This window comes from Heterocephalus glaber, unplaced genomic scaffold, assembly GCF_053883595.1.
Source record: "Heterocephalus glaber isolate CG9 unplaced genomic scaffold, H.glaber_assembly_v1.0 deba00001457, whole genome shotgun sequence".
In the NCBI taxonomy this organism is placed as follows: Eukaryota; Metazoa; Chordata; class Mammalia; order Rodentia; family Bathyergidae; genus Heterocephalus; species Heterocephalus glaber.
The window spans coordinates 45,756,799-45,778,290 of NW_028258305.1; the positions used below are offsets into that span (position 1 = coordinate 45,756,799).

The window sequence follows — 21,492 nt, forward strand, 5'->3', positions numbered from 1 at the left end:
GCTTCAAAAGAATCACAAGTGAGAGAAAATGAATAAAGTACAGATGAAACAAAATCAGCTATGAATGGTTAAGTTGTTGACAGTAGGAATGGATATTTGCAGTTCTATGAAAACATAATTCCTTATTCTGTTTATGTTTCTAATTTTCCATGTAAGAATGTTTTAAAATATGGAAAATGTTGGATTGAAGCAAGATTTTGATACATGCGGAAGCTTGTTGTAAAGTCAGGGTCCGAGGCGGGAGCAGTTCTAGAGAATAACATCCTTGATACCAGAGAGGGCTGGGGTGGAGGTGCAGCAGAAAAAATTCTGGGTCATTATGGAGAGAGAAGAGATGGCCAAGGAGTAACAGGGTGCATTTAGCCCCTCTAGTTAACCACACTTGATGAAACATTCTTGTTGCATAAGAATCACCTTGAGCACTGACTGAAACTACAAGTCTGTGGTCGCATCAAGATCTTCTGGCAGGGGCTGGGGATTTAGCTCAGTGGTTCTGCCACCTGCCTCACAGGCACCGATGTCTGGAGTTCAATCCCTGGTACCAAAAAACCAAAAAAGATCAACTGGCAAAGGGGTTTGGAAGTTACGAAGTGTAACAAGTTCTGGACATGACATTCGTCATTACCTTTTAGGAGTCAAAGTTTTTAATTCCAATGTATAACAGGGCATTCAATTTAAGAATACCTTGTGAACAGTTTGCAGTTGGGGGCAGTTGTTCTAAAATTAGAAGAACAAGAAGCAATACGAAGTTATTGTCATATGACTTCCAGAAGAATTCAGTGCAGGACTCTCCAAGGGGGAAACAAGAAAGCACTCCTGAGAGAAGAGGCACTGCTCCGGGTGACCGCCACTCATTGCTCTTGCTTTGTACTTCCCGACTGAGAGGGGACTGGTTAACACTGTGCATAGAGGCCCATGGGGCTTGAACTATCAATTCTTTTGATGGAAATAAGTACAACAATGTAGCTTAGCCCTGATGTCAAAATGGAATTTCTGCTCCTTCCCATTAGAATATAAATTAGTCACCAAGGTAAGGGACTCATTTCCTGTATGTTCCTGCTCATCTGGACTTTCAAAAAGTTGCCTGACCTAGTGTTTTTCTCACTACTCAGAAGTGATGGGTTAAAGAAAGCACTGGCCCTTCGAATCAATCAATAAGTGAGCTGTATGTAGACAGGCACTGGGTCTGTTTTTGCTGGCATCATGAGTCCACTTGCTGCTAGAATGACACTCTGCATTTTGGGTTCTCCCCTAGGAAATAGCAAGCAGTCAATGGCAGAGTTCAGAAAAATCCCTGCTCTTTTCCCAGGGACCAAGCAGGATTCAGAGATTCATACTACTTGCTGCTGGCACTATCCATACAATCCCTCTGTGCTTCTTTGAAGTTTATTCAATTTCTATAGAGGGTTGTCCTCAGCTCTTAGCATAATGAAGAGAAACAAGGTTTCCAGGTTTATTCAGTCACTTTCTGAGACTAAGGAAAGCTACACAAAGATGACAATTTTACTGAAAATGACTGTCAAACTTACCACTTTCTACATTTTAATTGTGATAGATATGTTAGATATTCAGAAGACCACTTGGCCCTTTGATAAATATTGTTGTTTTGAGTCAAAGTTGTTAAGGGATGTAGCATTTGTGATATTGTTAGAGGAATAGGTTTAGTTTATTAAACCTAGAAGTGCAACATATTACTATTTTAAAATGTTCAGCTTGCCTGGCTGACCTCTAAAAAGATATGGACACAGGTATAGGCTCATAGGTGTGTTTTTAACATACCTCATTTCATTTAGCCACTGATGGAAATGCTGATGATTTGGAACTCAATATTTGTGAGTTTATGGATCTCCATGTTTATATCCCACCTTGTTTTACGCTGTTGTGATTGACTTCTCTGATGTTTAGATTTTTTATCTGTAAAAATAGTTACAGTAGCTCACACTGGTGTAATACGGGGGTGATAATATTGTATCCTTAGCTGGGTCACGGGAGTAATACATGATTACCTCACGTTTGTAAAGTGTTTCCTTAAAATACAATGCTTGTGTGGTGTTATAAAGTGGTCTTGTGCTTTATTATCTTCCCATTTTAACTCTAACCTTGCCAAACCTCATGGCTAAACATATTTCTATTTATATTCTACAACTGTGGAGACTAACATCCAGCGAAATGCTTACTATATTGTTTTTCTATTGATGTGTAACAATACTCCTGCACATGTAGCAGTTCCAAACAACACACATTTGTTTACTCACAGCTTCTGGGTCAAAGATCCGAGCAGTTTATCTGCCTCCTCCTTAGGGCCTTGCAAGGCTGCATCCAAGATGTCTGCCAGGGCTGCTGCTGCACTGGAAGCTAAGCAGGGAAGGGTCCGCTTTCGAAGTTCTTCTGCACTGGAAGAAATCAGTGCCTTGTGCTTGTAGGATGGAGTGTGTCTGTTTCCTGAGGGCTTTTGGTCAGAGGTCACCCTCCATGCTTGTTCTCAAAGAAGAAGGAATAGAAAAGATGCCCAAGTAATTATGCAACAAGGGTAAAAACATTAGGAAAACAGGGAAAATAAATTATGATTGATGTACTTAGAAGGGCGAAAACTAGAAAAGTAGTTTCACTGAATTAAAAAATACTAGGTTTGTAAAGATGCAGAGGACTGGGGTAAGTGTAAAACACTTGACTTTGTTTTATAAGCAATGAATAACAGAAACATTTTTATTTATTTTTCAATATTTGTGTTTGAAAGAAAGTAATATGCTCAATGTGCTGTTCTGGTTATTCTGAAAGTAATACTGCTGAAAATATACTGGAAGCAAGTCAAGTTAACTTGGCTACAATTGTCATTTCTTGTTCAAAGACATTTTCTAAGTATGAAAACAGAATTTGGTAAATGGCGGTTGTTTTACTTCTCTGCAATGTCCTCAAAACACTCTGATAAACATGGCATCAATACGACATGTCTAAGAACAAGAATGTCTTAAGCTGTTATAAGGCTAAGTCTTATCAGTGGAGGTATAGAACTGAAAGGCTAAGCTGAGGAAAGAAAAATGATTGAAGGGTTTGAATGAATTGCACAGGCCTGTAGAATGGTATTAAATCAGTTCTGAAAAGATCTGAAGAGGACCCCACACCCTGTAAGTGTGTTACACTTTGGTATCATTAGCAAATGATTGCAGAACATAGAAGAGGGAAATGTGAGATGGAATATCAGAATCACACAGGACACTTAAAGTCTTAAGAGGCATCTGAACCGTGATAGTTGACAACTAAGTTGTTGCTCCTAATCACATCAACACTGATCACTGTTAAAAAGAAAATGAAAGGGTGCTCTCAAAGCAGAATTACCAAAGTCAGGGACTGTTAGAGACACAGGCTGTATTTTGTTTTTATGTCTTGGGTCAAATCAAGAATGTTGTGACCGTGTGTAAGTGTGACCCTGGGGGGAAAACAAACTGAAAATCTTAGGAAAGTTAGTTTATCACCAAAAAGAATATTGAGTAAGACTCGTTAGGCACTTTCTATTTTAATTTCCGTGCCCAACGCTCTCCTGTGGCCTCCTGGCCCCTAGGGTTCCCACGAGTGGGATTATTGTTATCCAAAGTCACAAAAGTTTATATATATAAAGAATAAACAACTTATTATTCAAGTTCAAAGAACAAGCAAAGTTTGAGCTAGAACTGAAATCCAGCCATCGGGCCCAGCCCCCTGCTTTTCTCCACCTTGCTCCAAGGACAGTGATGCCTCCCAAGTCCATTATTATGAGCACTTAGGGAATAATACATCACATGTTCAAACTCTCTATAAATACATGCACAGAAATATCTTCGGTATTTGAATTTTAGATCAAAACTTTGATATATTAAAATACTTATGCCACCTAGTTCAGTTTTATAGTGCAATAAGAAGAGAAGGAAAGAAAGCATCTACTTCCAGTCCGAGCTAAAATGAATGGAAAGAGGACCCCAACACGATGGACTCTCTCAGGGTGACCCTTCCTGTCCTGATCTTTCCCTTAATATAGACTTGCATACCAGTTGACTAATCTATGGCTCATTTACCAAAGGTTCCAATTCAGTACCTGAGTTAATATGACATTTTTATGAAGTAAGATGTTAATATCTACACAGCACCTGGAATGTTTCTTCTGAAGTGCATTTACTGTACAAGAGCTGACATCTGTTTGTGGCTCCAGTATATCATGTGAAAAGAGCCAAAACCCGGCTAGATATGAGGCAAAGCAGGCATGTCTAAGTTAACATAGTTGCAACCACGTAAGAGTACAGTCAAGTTAGGAGAATGTGTGCAGACTTACTGAGAGGAAGAAGATTCTGGCTGGGGAAAAAAAAACAGGTATCAAGGCACTGTAGTTCAGGAAGCAAGTCTCAGTGTCTATCAGTCCTGCTGATTGTCACCCCTCAAAATTTAATATACTTGAGTCAACAGGAGGTGCTGTTAAGGTGCAGATTTTGGTTCAGTAGCTTTGGAGGGGGGCCCATGAGTCTATAATTCTAACAACTACCGAGAAAAACCTAGGCTATTAGTTTGTAGATCATACTTTGAGCAGCAAAGCTCTAATACACACAGAAGACAGGTGTTTTTTGGCATTGGATCGGAGAGAGCAGAGCCATGCCAATCCCCTAGCCATAACCCAAAGGACTACTAACCAGCTCTTGACGGGGCACAACCATAGGATTTTATTCTCTAAGCCAATGTATATTTAGCTGGTTAAATCTATCTCCTTACTGGGTGCTAAAGGGTATCAGAAATTTTGTTCTGGAACTTATCTTTGCCTTATGGGGCAAAAAGTGAACTCTGTCCTCTAAGCAGAGGAGATATTATGAAGAATGGTAATAATCAGAGCTCTAGAATTAATTATATAACCTGAGGTGAAGTGACATTTCCATCATTAGCCATTTCGCCTTAGTCTAGCTTTCTTTTCTATGAATAATTGTTTCTTTAGTTGTAAACCTGGGAAGATAAAACCTCTTATGCTATATTAATGATGGCAGGACAATGACTTTAAGTAATAACTACCAAAATATAATGGCTTAATGCTTGCATAACAGTTCAACGATGATGTTTGGCAGCTAGATTCTTATGTTATCATTTGGGGATTCAGGTTCCTTCTACCTTTTGCCTCTGCGCTTCTTTATATTTCCAGAGTTCTCCCAGTTCAGTCCATGGATGGAGAAAGCATGGAGAGAAGCATGGAAGAAGGTTTGTGTTAGTCAGTTTGAGAAGTGGTACCCAGCCAGCAATCCTATGAGTATCCTATTGAGTAGAACTGCACACTTGGTCCTATCTTGTTCCTACAAAGACTAGGGAAGAAATGTTTGATGAATGTCTATCTTAGCTTTTCACAGCTAGAGAATTAAGTCTTAATGCACTAAGACAGCCATAGCTTATGATAAATTGTCTGCTTACACCTGTGTACTCTACTAGGAAAAATTGAAAAGCAATCATCTATCAAATAATTTCCTGTACTGCTTGCCCAATTATTCCTAACCCTACATACTACAGAAGATAGCCCAAAGATCTCATAAGATAATATGTATAAATATTCTGAAAACTGGTAGAACTACATGAATGGACAGAAAACAGATGAAGCAGAGTGGGGGATGGGAAGTAACTGTAGGAGGAGTGCCAGGCTGTGTGAGGTATTTCCTCTTTCTGTATCCCTTTCACAGAACTGCAAACTCTCTGGTCTACCTGCTAACCTCTTATTACTTCTAGCTAGAAGTCTTACTCGGAAATTACTTTCTCCATATAGTTTTACTGATCTCTTCCTTCAAACCTACTGCATCACTGCTTTCTATATAAACCTCAAGCAACATAATGTGTTCCTTAATTGGCATAGTGCATGTGTGCGGATATTTATTTATACACATGCATCCCACTAAGAACAGAAGTCACTTTGTATTTTTCCCTCTTTCTTTGGCACATAGGAATAAGCACATGTGCTCTGAAAGCTTCGGGTTTCTTTTTGTTAATTGTTTGTTTGTTTTGTGGCCTTTGTTTTGTTGTTAGAGAGGCGAGTACTGTTGTCTTTCTGGACTAACTGGAGGCCCCACAATCATGTTTAGATCTTCCAAGTTTCCAATAGCTACGTGATATTTGTTTCCCTGTTACAGTTTATTTCAGGCATTCATCTTCAAGCTGCTCTTTGACACATCCTTAAATAGGGCCAGGGATAAAAGAAGTAACATAAAGGACTTTTGTCCTCAGGACTGACTGGCATGGTGATGATGATGCAGAAGCTGCAGTAAGCAGATGGAAAGGATGCTGGGCCTACACAGGTTTCTTCAGTGCTCCCCAAAGTATTCTTCATAGTCCTCTCATTCAGAGCTAAATTTGGGAGTAAGGTGGCTTGTTATGATGGAGGAGTACCTTCCCTCGTCTTTCTTCCTGCCTGAGGAATCAATCGCCCGGCTTTCCAGAATGGCTCAGTGCACTGTTCTATGCCTCTAAAGAGTACTGTTGACAGATGAAGGCAGAACTGCTTTCTCCAGCACTCACTGCTGAACAGAAGAGAGGAGAGATCTGTCTTGCACAAATACCTCTTCCCAATTTAGTTACACTGGAAAATCAAATGAGTATGCTTGGCTTAGTTAACTTCATGAATTCTATGCAAGCTTGGTCCAGTGGCTGACTGTGACAAGCTATCAGAAGTTTCTTCTCAATTTTATATGTCCACAATTCACAACAGCTTAATAAGTGGTTATTTCTGACAGCCTCTAATCCATGTAAAAATGATCATTGGCAATGAGGGCTTTGAAAGAATTGTGAACATGTTGTCCTTCCGGAACATTCTGTTACCTGCTTTTTAATCAACAGATATGCCACACACTGATTTCATTATTTGCTCTATTCAGAGCTCTGGTATTTTTTTTTTTTACTGCCGATACGTGATAAACAGTAAAGATGCACCCCCTACTAGAAAAACAGATTTATTAATAATTAGCTGACACTTTGTACTTTTACAGAATACCAAAGCAATTAGTGACAACAGTAGAAAGATCTTCAATACCTACAAAGCTAAATATCACGTTGATTTGAGCACAAAGCTTTTTCAAAATAACAGCCAAGGAATTATCCACTGTATTTGGTCAATTCTTTTAAATAACAGGTAGAAAAAAATACATTAGTAAAACTACCTTGAACATCTTTCCCCTTGGTTCAATTGTATATATGAGCCACCTTGTCAATGTAGAATACCTAGTAGACTGGCAAGGTCAACAACTCTCTTTTTGTTTTATATATCCATACATGCATGCATGAGTGTGGGTATGTGACCATCAAAAAGGTTCATTGTCTCTAGATTTTGTGTAAAATTGAGATGCACACTTGATTTGAAAGCAGAGTGTACACTGTGGGTGAAAATGCAACATTTAGATCCTAAAATCCTAGAATTACATAGTCATTGGACAATAGACCAGAAGAAATAGAGATGGGCTAGTCCAATTTCTTCCCCAGGAAAATACGACATCATTTCTACTCCTGACCTCTCCTAACTCCCTGCAATAGGATAGATAACATATAGAAGCCAGTGAAGAGAGCCAGATTATCCAGCAAATATGAATTTGTTTTCAGTCAAGAATTCTGCACTCTCCAGTTCTCAGTGCACTTGCCTCAGGGAGTATGGCTTTGTTTGCTTGTTTATTAGTGGCCTACTGAGTCTTGGGCACTGTTGTGGGCACAGCACAAGTAGCAGGGCCCAAACATACAGAAGATAAGATTCTTGCCTTCCTTCATATACCTTACATTATACATGAAAGTGATCATGAATAGAAGGGTAAACACGCAGGTGCCATAAATGCTGTGAAGCAAAGCAGGGGAAGCAGAGTGGATTGGGGGTGCAGAGGGGTGGGAAGCGAGTTGCTCTGCATTGGGTATGATGGTGAAGGAAAACCACACTGAGGAGATGACGAATGAGCCTGAACCTGAGGAAAGAAAAGCAGGCGGTCATGCAGCTTCTTAGCAGGAGAGCACTTTAAGTAGCATCCCAAAGTGGAAGCACACTTAACCCACCAACATTGCCTGCCCCTGGCAGTTTTCCCTTCCTGTGACTTACTTGATTGTATTCTACCAGTTTCAACTCCTTCACAGAAACTGCCAATCTTGCTTCTGCTGGAGACTGAGAGAGCTCCACAAATCACCTCCACTTCTGCCGTGGCCTCCAGATCTTGGGTGCCTGCGTTTCTGTCCAGCCTTTCAGCAGAATTGTCAGCCTCTCCCTCCTGGCCAGGCCCTTGGAGGACACCTCATCTCTCTGGGCTGGGGGAGCCAGGTGCTCTGCTCCCTCCTGTCACAGTCAACTCCAGAGCTTGTTGACCCCATTTCTTCTCTGGAATTTTAGCTCCAGCATAAGCCTGGAGAGCACAGTGAGCTACAGGGACACAGTCCACATCACAGGTCTGTCCTTCACATCCAATCCACACACAAAACGCCTGTTATTTTGCCAGTTATTTGGTACCCCCTGTGTTAGGCTTCCTGCTAGCTGCCAACCATACTGTGCAGCCCCAGCTCCTGGTGTGTTCACAAGAGGACGCTCTTATCCACGCGCAGGCCTCATGCCTCGGGGCAGCACCTAGCTCCAATCCAGTGCCCTCTCTATGAGCATTGTTTGTCTGTGTGTGAGTGCCTTTCAGTGTGGCCAGCACTGCGTTAGATGCCATACGTTCCAATAAAAAGAAAAACATACAGTCAGCAATAAACATGATTGCACCAACAAGTTGACTATGTAGTTTTTATGACAGTATGAATATGTAAGTGGAAAGTTACATAATACACACCATGAAAACAACAGCTCAAATCTATGACAATAAAATTATAAAACACAAATCTCCCATTCTTGTTTTCCACCCATTTCCCAACATGATAGTTACCGATACTATGGTAAATCACTAACACACAAAGAAAAATCAACATCACTGCTCACATGGATTCAGACATCCTCTAAGCAATTTCACGTTTTGTCATAAATAGCAAAAATGAATTTTCCCATGTATTGAAACACTGCATGGTACCTCATAGATAACAATTTCTGTATTAGTTTAATTTTCAATAAGATTGATTAATTTCAAGGCAGTACAAAATTCAAAAGTATTCTATGAATTCTTCTTGTTGGAAATAGCAAGGCATTTCATTCTTCAAAAGCCTGCAGTGTGATCTAGGCCCTGAGATATATCAGAACCTATCAGTCAATGTCCATCTCTACTAATAACTTACCAAGACTTGTGTCTGTGTCTCTTTAAGAAATAACATTGCGTGCTTACTGTCTGGCACAAGTGAGAAGTGTCTACGTAAGGATTCACTCTATGTTTTCCATCTGTCTTTCCATCTTAGAATCTTGCTGAACCTTTTACAAAGTCTTATGCAGGGCACACTGTCAAGTCTCCAACTTGCTATGGTTTCTTTCCACCTCCTCTGTGCTGACCCCTGCTAGCATTTCATGCATGTAAGCAGCTCTGTGGAGCTTCAGTCCTGCTAAGTTGGAAGTAAATATGTACAATAACATACTCAGATATTAGCTTTTCTGGTTGAAGGTTCTAGTGAAAAAGGAATAGCTATGCCAGTGCAAGAGTAATAAAGTTAGAATGGGGAGCAGCCTCGCCTATATGGTGGGCCCAATTTTCCACAAAAAGATAGGATTTCAATAGGTACAGTTTTCAGGAGTCATCATTTATTTGCTGGTTAACTAGCAAATGTATTATTTATTTATCCTCATGTCAAATTATCCTCTGTGATGCAATTTTTGAGCATCTTGGGCAATATTAAGTCTGAATTCTTATCTTCTAAAACCCAGGATGCTGCGTGCATAGTCATCATTAGTCAGTGGAAAAGCAGAGGAGATGGTTCGGGATCTTCAGGACATGGAGCCTGCTAATGATCTTCCACCCAACTCCACAACTCTGAATGACTGGCCCCGCATGACCAGTGAGAGCCGTGAGAGCCGAAGGGGCAGGTGACTGACTCATCAACATGTGAAAACACTGAGTGCATAAATTAAATGCACACATTTGCTCCTTTTGTTTCCCTTTTTGTGTGCCTTCCCTGATTTGTTCTGTGGTTTGTTTGTTTTTTTCAAATATATCCTCCACTAGATGCATTCAAAACTTTAGCAAAGAGCAAGGAAAGCACAGAGTTCCTCTTGGGTGCCCAGGCCCGGGTCCTGCCCCGCCTCAGCGTGCACGGATGCTGTTCACCAGTTATGCAAACTGTTACCTGTTTCCAGGGCTCTTGTCCACACCATCAGGAGAACACTTTCCTCAGCTCCAAAGCAGCAGGCATGTTCTCCTGGACCTCTGAAGAATGAAGAACGGCTACTCATTGTTTGGCTCATTCTTCTGTAGGGCATTACCTGTCTTAACTTTCCACAATTTTATCTTCACTGAGCTTTCTTTCTATAGGCTGGAGGCAGCTGGCTAACTAAACAGTACATTGGAAAGGAGTCAGGGATACAGAAATATTCCCTACCTGTCTGTAATTCTCTTCTCTTCATTAGATTGATGAATAATAACGTGCTTGTGTCCTTCATCATACATGGTGCTAACTCTCACGGCAATGTAGAAAAACTCGCGGTCCTTTGCATTCATATCCACGTGATGATGCCGTGGAAACTCATCCTCGCCTGCTGTCCTTTCAGGGAATTTCTTCAAGCTGTCGCTTCTCACCCATTTTGTCATCACTGCTGCTTCCTTCGCATCCCCTCCTGCCTTCCACACTGAGGTGGCTCAACTTGACATAGTGTGCTACAGAAGGCTGACAAACTCAACAGAAGGCCTTTTGTTCATTTTGACTCTATTATTAATCTAAAAATTTTGTAGTATTTAATACCCATTTGGTCTTGAGGGACAGAAAGGAGCTCAGGAACTGGTCCCTCACTTCAGGCGCCCCAATCTGGCTGTAGGGACAAAGGACACACAGGAAACAATAGACAAACACGTGGGACGCAGAATAATGCTAGGTGTGAGTCTCGAAGAGACTGGACAAGGTCAGCAGGTGGAGCTGGAGAGGTAGACAAGGCTATAGGTAATGGAAGTGTCCTTTGAAGAAGCTGCCTGAGTAGAAGCCAGTCTGTGAACTCTGCATCAATTAAACACTAAGCCTGCCTGTGGTCAGATGTCATGCTACTGTTTAATGAGATAAATATCCATGATACCCCATAATTTCCCGCATCCAATCAAAATGTGTTACATGTAACATGATAGAAATATAATCGCTGCATTAAAAGTATTTAAAATAACAATCTTATTTTCTAAGTCATAGTTCGTTCTTTCCTCATTTTGGAAGATTTTATACTTGGAATAGCAGTTGATACCAATAAATATAATTGCTTTGGGGACATTTTGTAATCTCTAAGAGAGAAACGGTCATTCTTCTAATAGGTATTGACTTGGAATCTGTGTTTTATCCGAAGTTATGCTAGTTGTTACTGGATGCACAGGAAATGAAGATGCCAGCCTTTCAGTGCCAGAATGAGCACCAAACAACAAGTCTCTAAGGTAAGACTCAGCCCTGTTTCTTACAGTGAGCCTTGAACAGATATTTAAACCCTCCCAGGCATAGCTTTCTTATTGATAAGTCAGGGACCATCATATAGCCTCACCTTAGGACAAGGTTACTCAAGGATAAGATATATCAAGTTACAAAGTGCTCTTGTAGGTGTCAGCGTGCTCACAAAAGTCCTTCCGATTTCAAAAACCAAGCCTATGAGAGAGAGAGAAAAAAATTTACTATTATTGTGGATGATAATAAATTGGAATGCAAACACATCCATGCATACATACAGAGAGAGAGAGAGGGAGGGAGGGAGAGAGAGACTGAATAAAGTGAATAAAAGATGAAAATGGGGGAGTGAAGCCTAGAATCCTTCTTGGCGAAGATAAATCCACATGGGCTGTGGAACAAGTCAGGGAAATAGCTTGGGTCGCCCATCTGAGGATACATCCCACCTGGGCCCTGACTCACTCAACTGTGGCTATAAGCCCTGGGCATAGTTTTGCGATGCTCTTTGAAAGATTGATTTTTCACCTTCCTTTTGAACAGAGAACTCAGCTCCCATCTGAGAGGCACCCATTTTATTTGTTCCAGACAGCTGTATTCTTAGATAAACAGGGGCACAAAGGTGTCCTACAAACTTATTTTATAAGGGCAGGCCCACCTCAATCTTAGAGGCCTAAAATTTAACTATCTGAGGTGAATTCATTATAACTCTATTCACTTAGAAACAAAATGTCATTTCTCATGACCCAATAAATGAAGTGTAATTACCGAAAGTACATAGATGATTGAACTAAAATTTTTCTCCTCTTGATCATGCTCATGACAAGACGTAATTTCACATATTTAAATAACCAAGAACAGGGTAGAAACACTCCAAGACAGACCAAGCTCTTTGGACACAGAGTTGACATTAAAGATTATTTTAAATGATCAGTCTTTTGAAAGATGTTGCTCATTTTGACAGCTGCTAAAATACAAATGGGGGTTTTGTTCTCCCTTAGGAAATATTTAACTCACATTGAAATTTATTCAAAGAGACAGACACCTGGGGAATATGACTGCAAATGCCTAGCGTGCACTTTGCCTTCTAAACTACGAGTTTTGGCCCTTTCAACTGTACCAGTGACTTCCTATCTCTCTTTTTGTTCAGAGCTTTTAATCCTCTCACATAGAAAGATCATAAACAAATAGTCCTCTGATTGCTTGTAATGAAACACTTATAAAATTCTCTATGTAATCATCAGTAGAAGTAGAGTATACAATTCTATGTTTCTCCAGAAACGACCAAGTAAGTCCTTTATCCCCTTCTGCTTTGGATTATTGAATGTTCAATTTTTAAGCATTATTATTAGGAAGAAATATCATTCTGTCAAGCACTCCTCCCAGAGAAAATCTGCCTAAATAACTTCATATTCTTGAAATGATGCCGATTCCTTTTCTAAAACTGTATACACCACTCAATGATATATGATTAGAAATTATGAGGCCAATTTTCCAAAGGTGTTTCTTAATTTGCATCAGCAAAAAAAGGAGTACTCATAATTGTCCATGCAAATCAAGGACTTTCATATGCAAATGCTTATGTGTGGATGTAATTATACTGCTCTTATACATGGATTGAGGTTTTAATCTGGGTTACAAATAAGTGTGTAAATATGCATTTGTATTTTTAGTTGCACTTAAAAATACTGTCCATATGTGTAGCTACTGATAGGAATAGAAATGATAGAACCAGCAAGGGTCACTTGTCATGAACCAGATGACGTCCTCCTCACCAACTCTAAATGGAACTGGCACTCCCATCTCACGCTTCAGCCCCGTTGTAGACCTTGATCTTGACCGTAGAGCTAACTTCATGTTCTACTGTGACGGAAGACTAAGCACCTTCCTTTTCGCCATCTTGGTTATCAGTGAGTCTCCCACCCGCCAGCTCTGCAGACATGCCTGATCTCCATGACGATTTGAGTTAGTTTCTCAGTGTTTGAACCCCATATAAATCACACTCGGCAACAGACGGTAGGGTGTGTCAGTCGCTCTTTCTAACAAAAGCTCAGTTTTACCCAGCTGGAATATCTGCTACACAGAAAATATTTACCCCCAACTCTCTCATCTGCCAGATACTTTCTGAGAAATCACTTATTACAGGGAAAGTTTTAGAAATTGTTTCCAAATAGTTTTAGAAATTTAAACTATTATCTCAATTGAAAACTAAATACACATATACCACAATGAGCTGGTAAACTCTACTTTGAAGAAATTCTTTCTCTACACAGTAAAGCAGTAGAAAGACACAGATCTCTTTATCAAAGATGTTGGTGCTAATTAACAAGTGGCTCATCTAGTTTTACTCAGAGTGGAGATTTGACTGGATGGGTAAATGCTACAGTTTTGATAAGTCCTGAGCATTTTTCCTACCTTCCCTGACTCCCTAGATGGACAGTGAAAACTAATGACTGGAATATATTTTCTGTTTGACTACAGATCATATTCTATTTTATTCAAAATTTGAAAAAGAGAAAGATGTAACAGCTAGTGATCCTCTTACTAGAAAATGCGATAGTATAAGCTGTGACAATATTTTGATTATAGCTCATGAGCTGAGTAATTATGCTTATCATTCTTCTAAGGGCAAGAAAAACTGGGATTATGCAGCCAGGATGAAAGCTACTAAATTTTCTAAAACATTTAAACAGTTTAATGGAGATAGCAAGACAAGATATGAAATTAATAGACATTGTTAAAACAAGAAACAACCTAAAAGAAAATGGCTAGCTTTCTTGAAGTTGCTAAGGATATCAGCTGATCTATGGATCACATAAGAGATTCTAGGGTCTCCCAGAATTATCTAGGGTAAATGAAAAGGACTGGTGAATGTACAACTGTTTTTATAATTGTTATTGAAATGCCATTTTTATCTCTATATTGGTGTTAGGTGAAGAATGTGAATTACAACAATAACAATATTGCCAACTTCCACTCAGTCACTACAATTAATCTTCTAAAGTACTTTCATGGATAAAACAACATTATTAATTTTGCTGAAATGTAAAATGGTCATTGGACATTCAGACCCGGTTCTGTTTCAGTCAGATTTAACCCTGAGCAACAAGACGAAGCATTGTAATTCATTATTGCTGAAACAGCTACAGGATTTCATGAAACCCTTTACAGAGTAAAGTTCATTTAAAAAGTTCATGTAAAAGTTCATAAACATATCAGAAAACTAAGAACAAAAAGTATATTTAAAATTTTCATTGGACTCAAATGTTACATTGTTGCATCTTATTCTGCAGCAATAGCAAAGCCTGTTATCTCATAAATCTCAGCTGGAAGCTACAAGGTCCTGTATTATGGTAAGGAGAGGTTTAGGATAAAATCAAGATCAGAATGCAAGAGAAATGCATGTGTTTGTCCTCTCGGGGGCTGTACACTGCACACATACAAATACAGGGTTGAATCAGAAGCCACTCTCCTTAGAAATGTACGTTTTCATCACAGCGATGGTGTTTGTGTGTGTGGTAACTTGCAGGTAATACAGTCAAAATAGGCTGGGAGACTTATGTCCCAATTGTGTGATATGCTTGCTTTCCATGGAATGAGGGAAAAGCATCAGTTCCACTTTATTAATTAAAGGTAGTAAAATAATATAACTGTAAAAATATAGGCAAAGACTAATCACCAGTGTCTAACTAAAAATGCACCCCCTTTATGGATGGTCTTGGAGATATAATTCATCATCCATTCTTGCCACTTAAGTAAATGCATTTAGATAATTTCCAAGGTTGTGCTTAATAGAACAATATGAGTATCACTCAAAAATAGCATGAAATCCAGTGTTAATCCCTTGTCTGGTATAAGTTAAAAGAGAGTTTGATCTTGAATGCTGCCAACCAGCCCCCAGTGCCCTCCCTCTGATTTCCATCACAGACAATTTTATCTCTGAGGAGAGCCTGAAGCATAATCACATTGTAACACAACAGGGGTTGTGTGTACTTGTAAGCAAACGCTTCACTTTGGGAAAAACCTCTCTTGGTCTTATATCCTACTGGGACTGGCAGGCCCACCAGCTCCTGCCAATCAGCACAAATACATCTCAGCATCAAGCAGTTAATAGATACTGACACACGAAGCGCTCTGCCTTAATAGATCTGTATTTATATCTAGCTTGTTTCAAGTTCAATTTGCAAGGGAGCTTTATCTCGGTTGCTATCAAATATGCTACTTACCCTGCCATTTCCACCTGACAGCATCTGATGGTACAGATCTCACTGCAGCGAAACCCACAACTGCCTTTGCCGCTCGCACACACTTTCTGGGCTCTCGCGTCACCCTGTCTGTACTCACAGTGCTTCCTCTGCCTGCCCCTCAACACTTACCCACAGTTCCTCTATCAAGCTTTTCTTGGCCTTGCAGCTGACCACATCCTCCTTTGGAGCACTGCCTCTCAGCTCATGTACATCCTCGAAGATATTTCAAACATAGCACTATGACACTTTTTTGCTCGTATTTATTTATAGCCTTGTCTCTTCTCTAATTAAATGTTAAGACCTTTGAGGACAGGAGCCGACTGTGTCCTATTTGTATTTTTAGCTCATAACACTATGCCCAGCACACAGGAAGTGTGCAGGGTATAATTCCACTAGAAATGAAGTGCAATTACACGGTACCTCTGGCCAGAAATGACTTTTTGCAGAAATATGATATCTTTGCTTACATCATAATTAAATTTTAAAATAAACAGCTAGATGAAAATCTGTCTGACAATTTTTACCTAAGTTTTCTACCTGCATTTTTGGTAGTCTCCATTTTCAAAATACTTGTTCTCAAGATTTCTCCAGATCCTCATTTGTTTTTGTGCAGCTTAGCAAGGCAAGACAGTAAACTCTGGAATCATAGAATCCAAACAAGCTTGTACTGAACATCACCCATCACATATCCCAAAGGAGAGCTTACCACTCCTTCACCCACAGAGTGAGCATTACCCTGAGCCAAGGAGTAACACATGCTTCCACTCCCTTTCATCTTCCCCTGTGTTCTTTCATGCAGTCAATAAACATTTGAGAATCTACTGTTTCAGACACTATGAGAGGCACTGCAGTTCAAAGACTCAACACAGCCCCTATCTTTAAAAAGTGCTCATTGTTAGAAGAGCTTATTAACATCAAAATCTATGATGTGTATGACAGAAATTATAATGAAGATAACACAGAAACCAAAAGGCAAGAAGCAAGGAGCTTCAGTTAGTCTTCAATATATAATGCCATGCAGAGTAACTATGATGGCATCTGGGTGAATAGCAGAATCTATTTCTTTGGAGCCTTAAATCTACTTTAAAACAGAAAACAAAAGTGCTCTTATCTTCACTAAAATCCTAATGGACCATCCACATTAGGAAATAATAAGTTTCATACTATTGGACGGTGAGACATATTCTCTGCTTTGTTTCACTTTATGTGATTTCTCAGACCGTTATTTTAGCTGATCGATGAGATACTCTTACACCATTTGCATTGACTGCCACATTGGCTTGATCATGAAACCAGATAATCTTACTGCATTTGATTTCATTGTTAGATTGGATTGATCATGAAACGCTTCAGCTGAATGTTTGATGAACAGCCACAACGTGAATGATTTTTTTTCCAATATCTGTCTTGGGAAGCTCCATGAGAAGGGAACTGTTACTGTACCAGAGGCATTTCAGCTCACTGCAGATGCATGTTCTCTGCGGTGAGTCTCAGAAGCCAACTCCACCAGTCAGTTATGCAGGGGTGAAATTTGAGTATGAAGAAATCTTGCCTGTTCACTTATCCTAAGAAAATAAATGAATGCTGTGATAAATGAAAGGGTGTGTGTGTGTGTGTGTGTGTGTGTGTGTGTGTGTGTGTGTGTATGCATACGGCTGCGGATGTGTTTAAATAAGAGAGAAGGTAGTCAGAGGTAATCTAAAATCAGAACTTTGAAGAGTCTGGAAAGACAGTGGAGTGATTTAAATGATGATTTAAATGGACCACTGATATGGCTGGACTTTATGTCCTTTCTGTGTATTTGGAAATGCAAGGAAAACCACTGAGTGGAAGCTTCTGAAATTGGTAAATCAGATTTTGTCCCATGCTTTCTTGCAAACCTTAATAATTTTTTGGATAAAGTTACATAACATTGAAATTGACAGTATGGGTAAGTTAAAACTAAATGCAACTATTTTATTTCTTTCATTTGACCTTTTATGGTAGAAGTTACTTATTTCAACAATCTTTCATGTTTATAGACATAACAGAAGTATATTAAAATGGTTGGGGTAGATTTAAGTTCATGGTGTAAAATAACAGATTTGTGGAATGCTATAAACATTCCGAATTAGTAATCCTTCTTCATCTACCAACTAGCTCTGGGGGCTGAACTCTAAACAGAAATGCTGCCTAAATCATTAACCATAATTCGCCTACTTTGGGTAACAGCTGCAGTCTGTCTTAAGAAACACGAAGTCTATAGATGTGTCTAGAACTGTCAAAAATTGACATGTAAAACAACTTGTTCTGTATCTCTAGGGACCATTAGTCTTGTTGGTTGACCATTCTGAGTGAAAACTAATTTTCTCCAGATTATATCTCTTGTACACTTTAAAAAAACATAATAAAGCCATCTACTTATATTTGGGTATCCTTGAGTTGCATAAGATAGCACTTCTTTACTTATTCCTTTAGTTTAATTCAATAGAATGGAAGAGTCCACTATGAATCAGTGGCACAATGAAAACCAAAATGAATAAAAATCCAGCATTCTAGAATCAGAACAGAGCTTACCAAATTTCTTCTCCAATAAGCAACTACGAAGTTGTACAAAGCATAATCTCAGCACTCTATAAGTTGACTAAAAATTGAGAAGTATTTATCCACCACTATTCTCTTGGTGGCTATTCTGTAAAGCGGGTACAACAAGGATAGGCTGATTGTGGCTGGCACTTTTGATGTCTGGTTTTCGAGGCTGATTATTTTCCAACTAGGTCTTATTTTGGAGCAACATGGTCATAATAATAAGAAGAGTCTCTGCTGTTCTAATTCTAGTCCTGTTTCCCTATATGTAATGGGTCAACCAGGTGGAAGTGGGCCATGCAAATCAGCAAGCTCATTTCCACTGCTGAAGGGAAAGAAACCATCACTTGGTTTGGAGCAGTGCCAATTAGTGTTATGATCTTTATATAAACTAAATGTGAAGGCCAATAGATTCACAAAGCTAAGGTTGCTTTTGTTCAGTTTCAGAAGAACATGGATTCACAAAGAAACTTGGGGGCATTAACAGCTAGATGTGCTCCAGCCACTCACATATCCCTGGCTGATGGAACCTGAGTCCATGCCCACAGGAGACATGAGACAGGCTATCAGAAAATTAAAGCAAGGAAGAGTTGAAATCAGTCTAAATTATTAACATGGCCTCTAGCCCACACATAGATCCATTAGCAAAGAATGAAAAACAGAAGCATCTGAGCACATCCTCTTAAAATCTGTTTGTAAAGATACAGGCCAATACTGATGACTCCAAACTGAGAAATTAGAAGAGTAAAATTAAAATTGAGCAGAAACATCAGAAGCTTCGCAGAGTGGGGAGACAGATTTCCCAAATTAAGCCAGGGTAAGTTTAATGTTTAGCCATATAAGGTAAAGAAAAATTTAAAAAAGACTCTTGGGGAGGGGATACATCAGAACTCAGTTGCAGTATGACATCTAACATGTCCATTGTTCAACAAAGTACTGAGATATAGCCAAAGAAAAGAAGTATAGCCTATGTTTCATAAGTAAAATCTGTCAATTTAAACTGTTTCTGTCTCCAGATCTTGGATTTTAAATATGAAAATTTTATTCAAAAACAATGAGAATCACCCTGAAAGAACTGGATAAAATATGACAAATAGAGAATCTCTGCAAGAAAAAGTATTATTCAGATGGACAGTCTGTAATCTCAGCACTCTTGGAGACTGAAGAAGGAGGATCACAAGTTTGACCCCAGTCTGGAAGAAAAGGGGTGAACTTCATGGGATAGAGGTAAAGATTATCCACTGTGAAGGACAAAGAAAGAAGCTAAAGAAAAGTAAACAGAGTCTTAGAGAACTGAGACCTGTAGCACAGTATAATACTTGTTAGCACTTACACAGTGGTCACCAAGAGAGTAGTGGTGGATAAACACTTCTCAATTTTTGGTCAACTTACAGAGTGCTGAGGTTATGGGAGTCCCAGAAGGAACAAAGACAGAAAAGGAACACAAACACTGACAGAATACTGGCCACACATAGCATAGATTCAATGAAAATTATTTGTCTAAAACTCTGTGTAGCTCAGCAAAACTCAAGTGATACAAACAAAACAGAGACACACCAATGGCAAATGAGATAAAGACAGAGACAAAGAAAAGTCTTGAAGATAACAAAAGAAAAGCAACTCATCCCTTACAGAGGAGCAGCAGTACGTAAGCAGCAAACTTCTTATCCAAAACAATGCACAGACGGAGGCACTGGAACTACACATTCCAAATGCTGACAACCATTATGATAGATAACTCTCGGAAGTGATCCATATCAGCGAATGAATGGATGAAGAAAATGTGGCATTGAAACACAATGGAATTGTGGGCCATACTGAAGGATAAACCTAGTCATTTGTAGAAAAATAGATGGAACTTGAGAGGACAATGTTAAGTGAAATAACAGACACACAAGTTTAATATCACATGATTTCTCTTAAGTGAGAACTCCAAAGCATAAATGATTAGAGAACACAATTTTAAAAAGATGGCAGGAGACAGGGAGATAGATCTTTTGCAGAAGTGAAAAGGACCAATAGATGGAGGGAGAGGGGAGGGGAAGAGCGAGGTGAAGGCAAGGAAATGAAAGAGAGAATTAAGACGTGCACATGTATGAGCATGTATGTGCACATGCACCAACTCCCCGGCAGGAATGTAATCACTATGCCCTACAAACATGTGCTGATAAAAATTTAAATCAATGACCTAAGCTTCCAGCTTAATAAATTATAAAAAGGAGAACAAAACAAACCTAAAGCAATGAAAACTAAATAAATAAAGTCAATGTGATAGAAAATAGAAATACTAGAAGAAAAAACAATAGTCTATTCTTTCATAATGACAAAAGAATTCTCAAAGTCTTATCAGGAATAACTAATAAACCAAAAGTAACACATTACCAAAATGATAATAAAAAAGGGGAATCATTACCTTTCCCATGGTACTTAAAAGGATTATAAGGAAATATTAGCTTAACTTCATCCAACAAGTGTAATTAGACAAGTTAGAGTATACAAACAATTCCTGGAAAGTTACACTTTACCATAATCTACCTAAGAGAAAGAAAAATGGAATCAGAATGGACTTATAAGTACAGAAATTTAATAAGTAATTTAAAATATTCACATATAGAAAATTATAAGCACAAATGGTTTCATTGGTGAATATACCAAATATTTAGAGAAGAAATAGTACTGTTCCTTTACAAGTTCTTCTAGAAAATATAAGTGAATACTTTAAAAGGCACCATAGGATACCAGTATTACCCTGATACAAAAACTGTATTAAAAAATCTCAGTGAGAATACTATTGACCAGCAATTATCATGACTACATGTTAAAAAATCTTTAACAAAATATTGGCAAACTAAATTCAGCAATAGGTAATAAGGATTATTCACCATGACCAAGTGGAATTTATATCAGGAATGAAAGGTTCATTGAATATCTGAAGTCAAGTATTACAATAAGTTATCTATATTAATAAAGAGGAAAATCCACATGATTATTGCCATAGAAGCAGATTAGCTTGTAGGATGTAACATACTTTCAAAATAAAATCCTGCTACAACCTAGGAAATGTTGTGATCTTCCTTAACAATAATAAAATAACCTAGTATCTAATAGCACACTCAATGGTAAAAGACTTAACACTCCCCTAGAAGATTAGAAACAATACAAGGATGACACACTTCTAGTCAAC

At 38.9% G+C, this 21,492-nt stretch overlaps 1 long non-coding RNA gene across 3 annotated transcripts; it reads right to left on the bottom strand.

Moving 5' to 3' along the window:
- Window positions 1–1,041: 1,041 nt before the first annotated feature.
- On the bottom strand, window positions 1,042–16,040 carry LOC147827079 (uncharacterized). Of its 3 annotated transcripts, none has more exons than XR_015453243.1 (4): window positions 15,723–16,040; window positions 10,468–11,700; window positions 8,063–10,295; window positions 1,042–2,481 (listed from the first exon to the last, which is right to left on the bottom strand). It is a non-coding gene; the product is annotated as an uncharacterized LOC147827079 (long non-coding RNA). The 3 variants fall into 3 exon arrangements; XR_015453244.1 differs by having other exon boundaries at window positions 1,042–8,650; window positions 10,216–10,295; window positions 15,723–16,037; XR_015453242.1 differs by having other exon boundaries at window positions 1,042–10,295; window positions 15,723–16,036.
- Window positions 16,041–21,492: the final 5,452 nt, after the last annotated feature.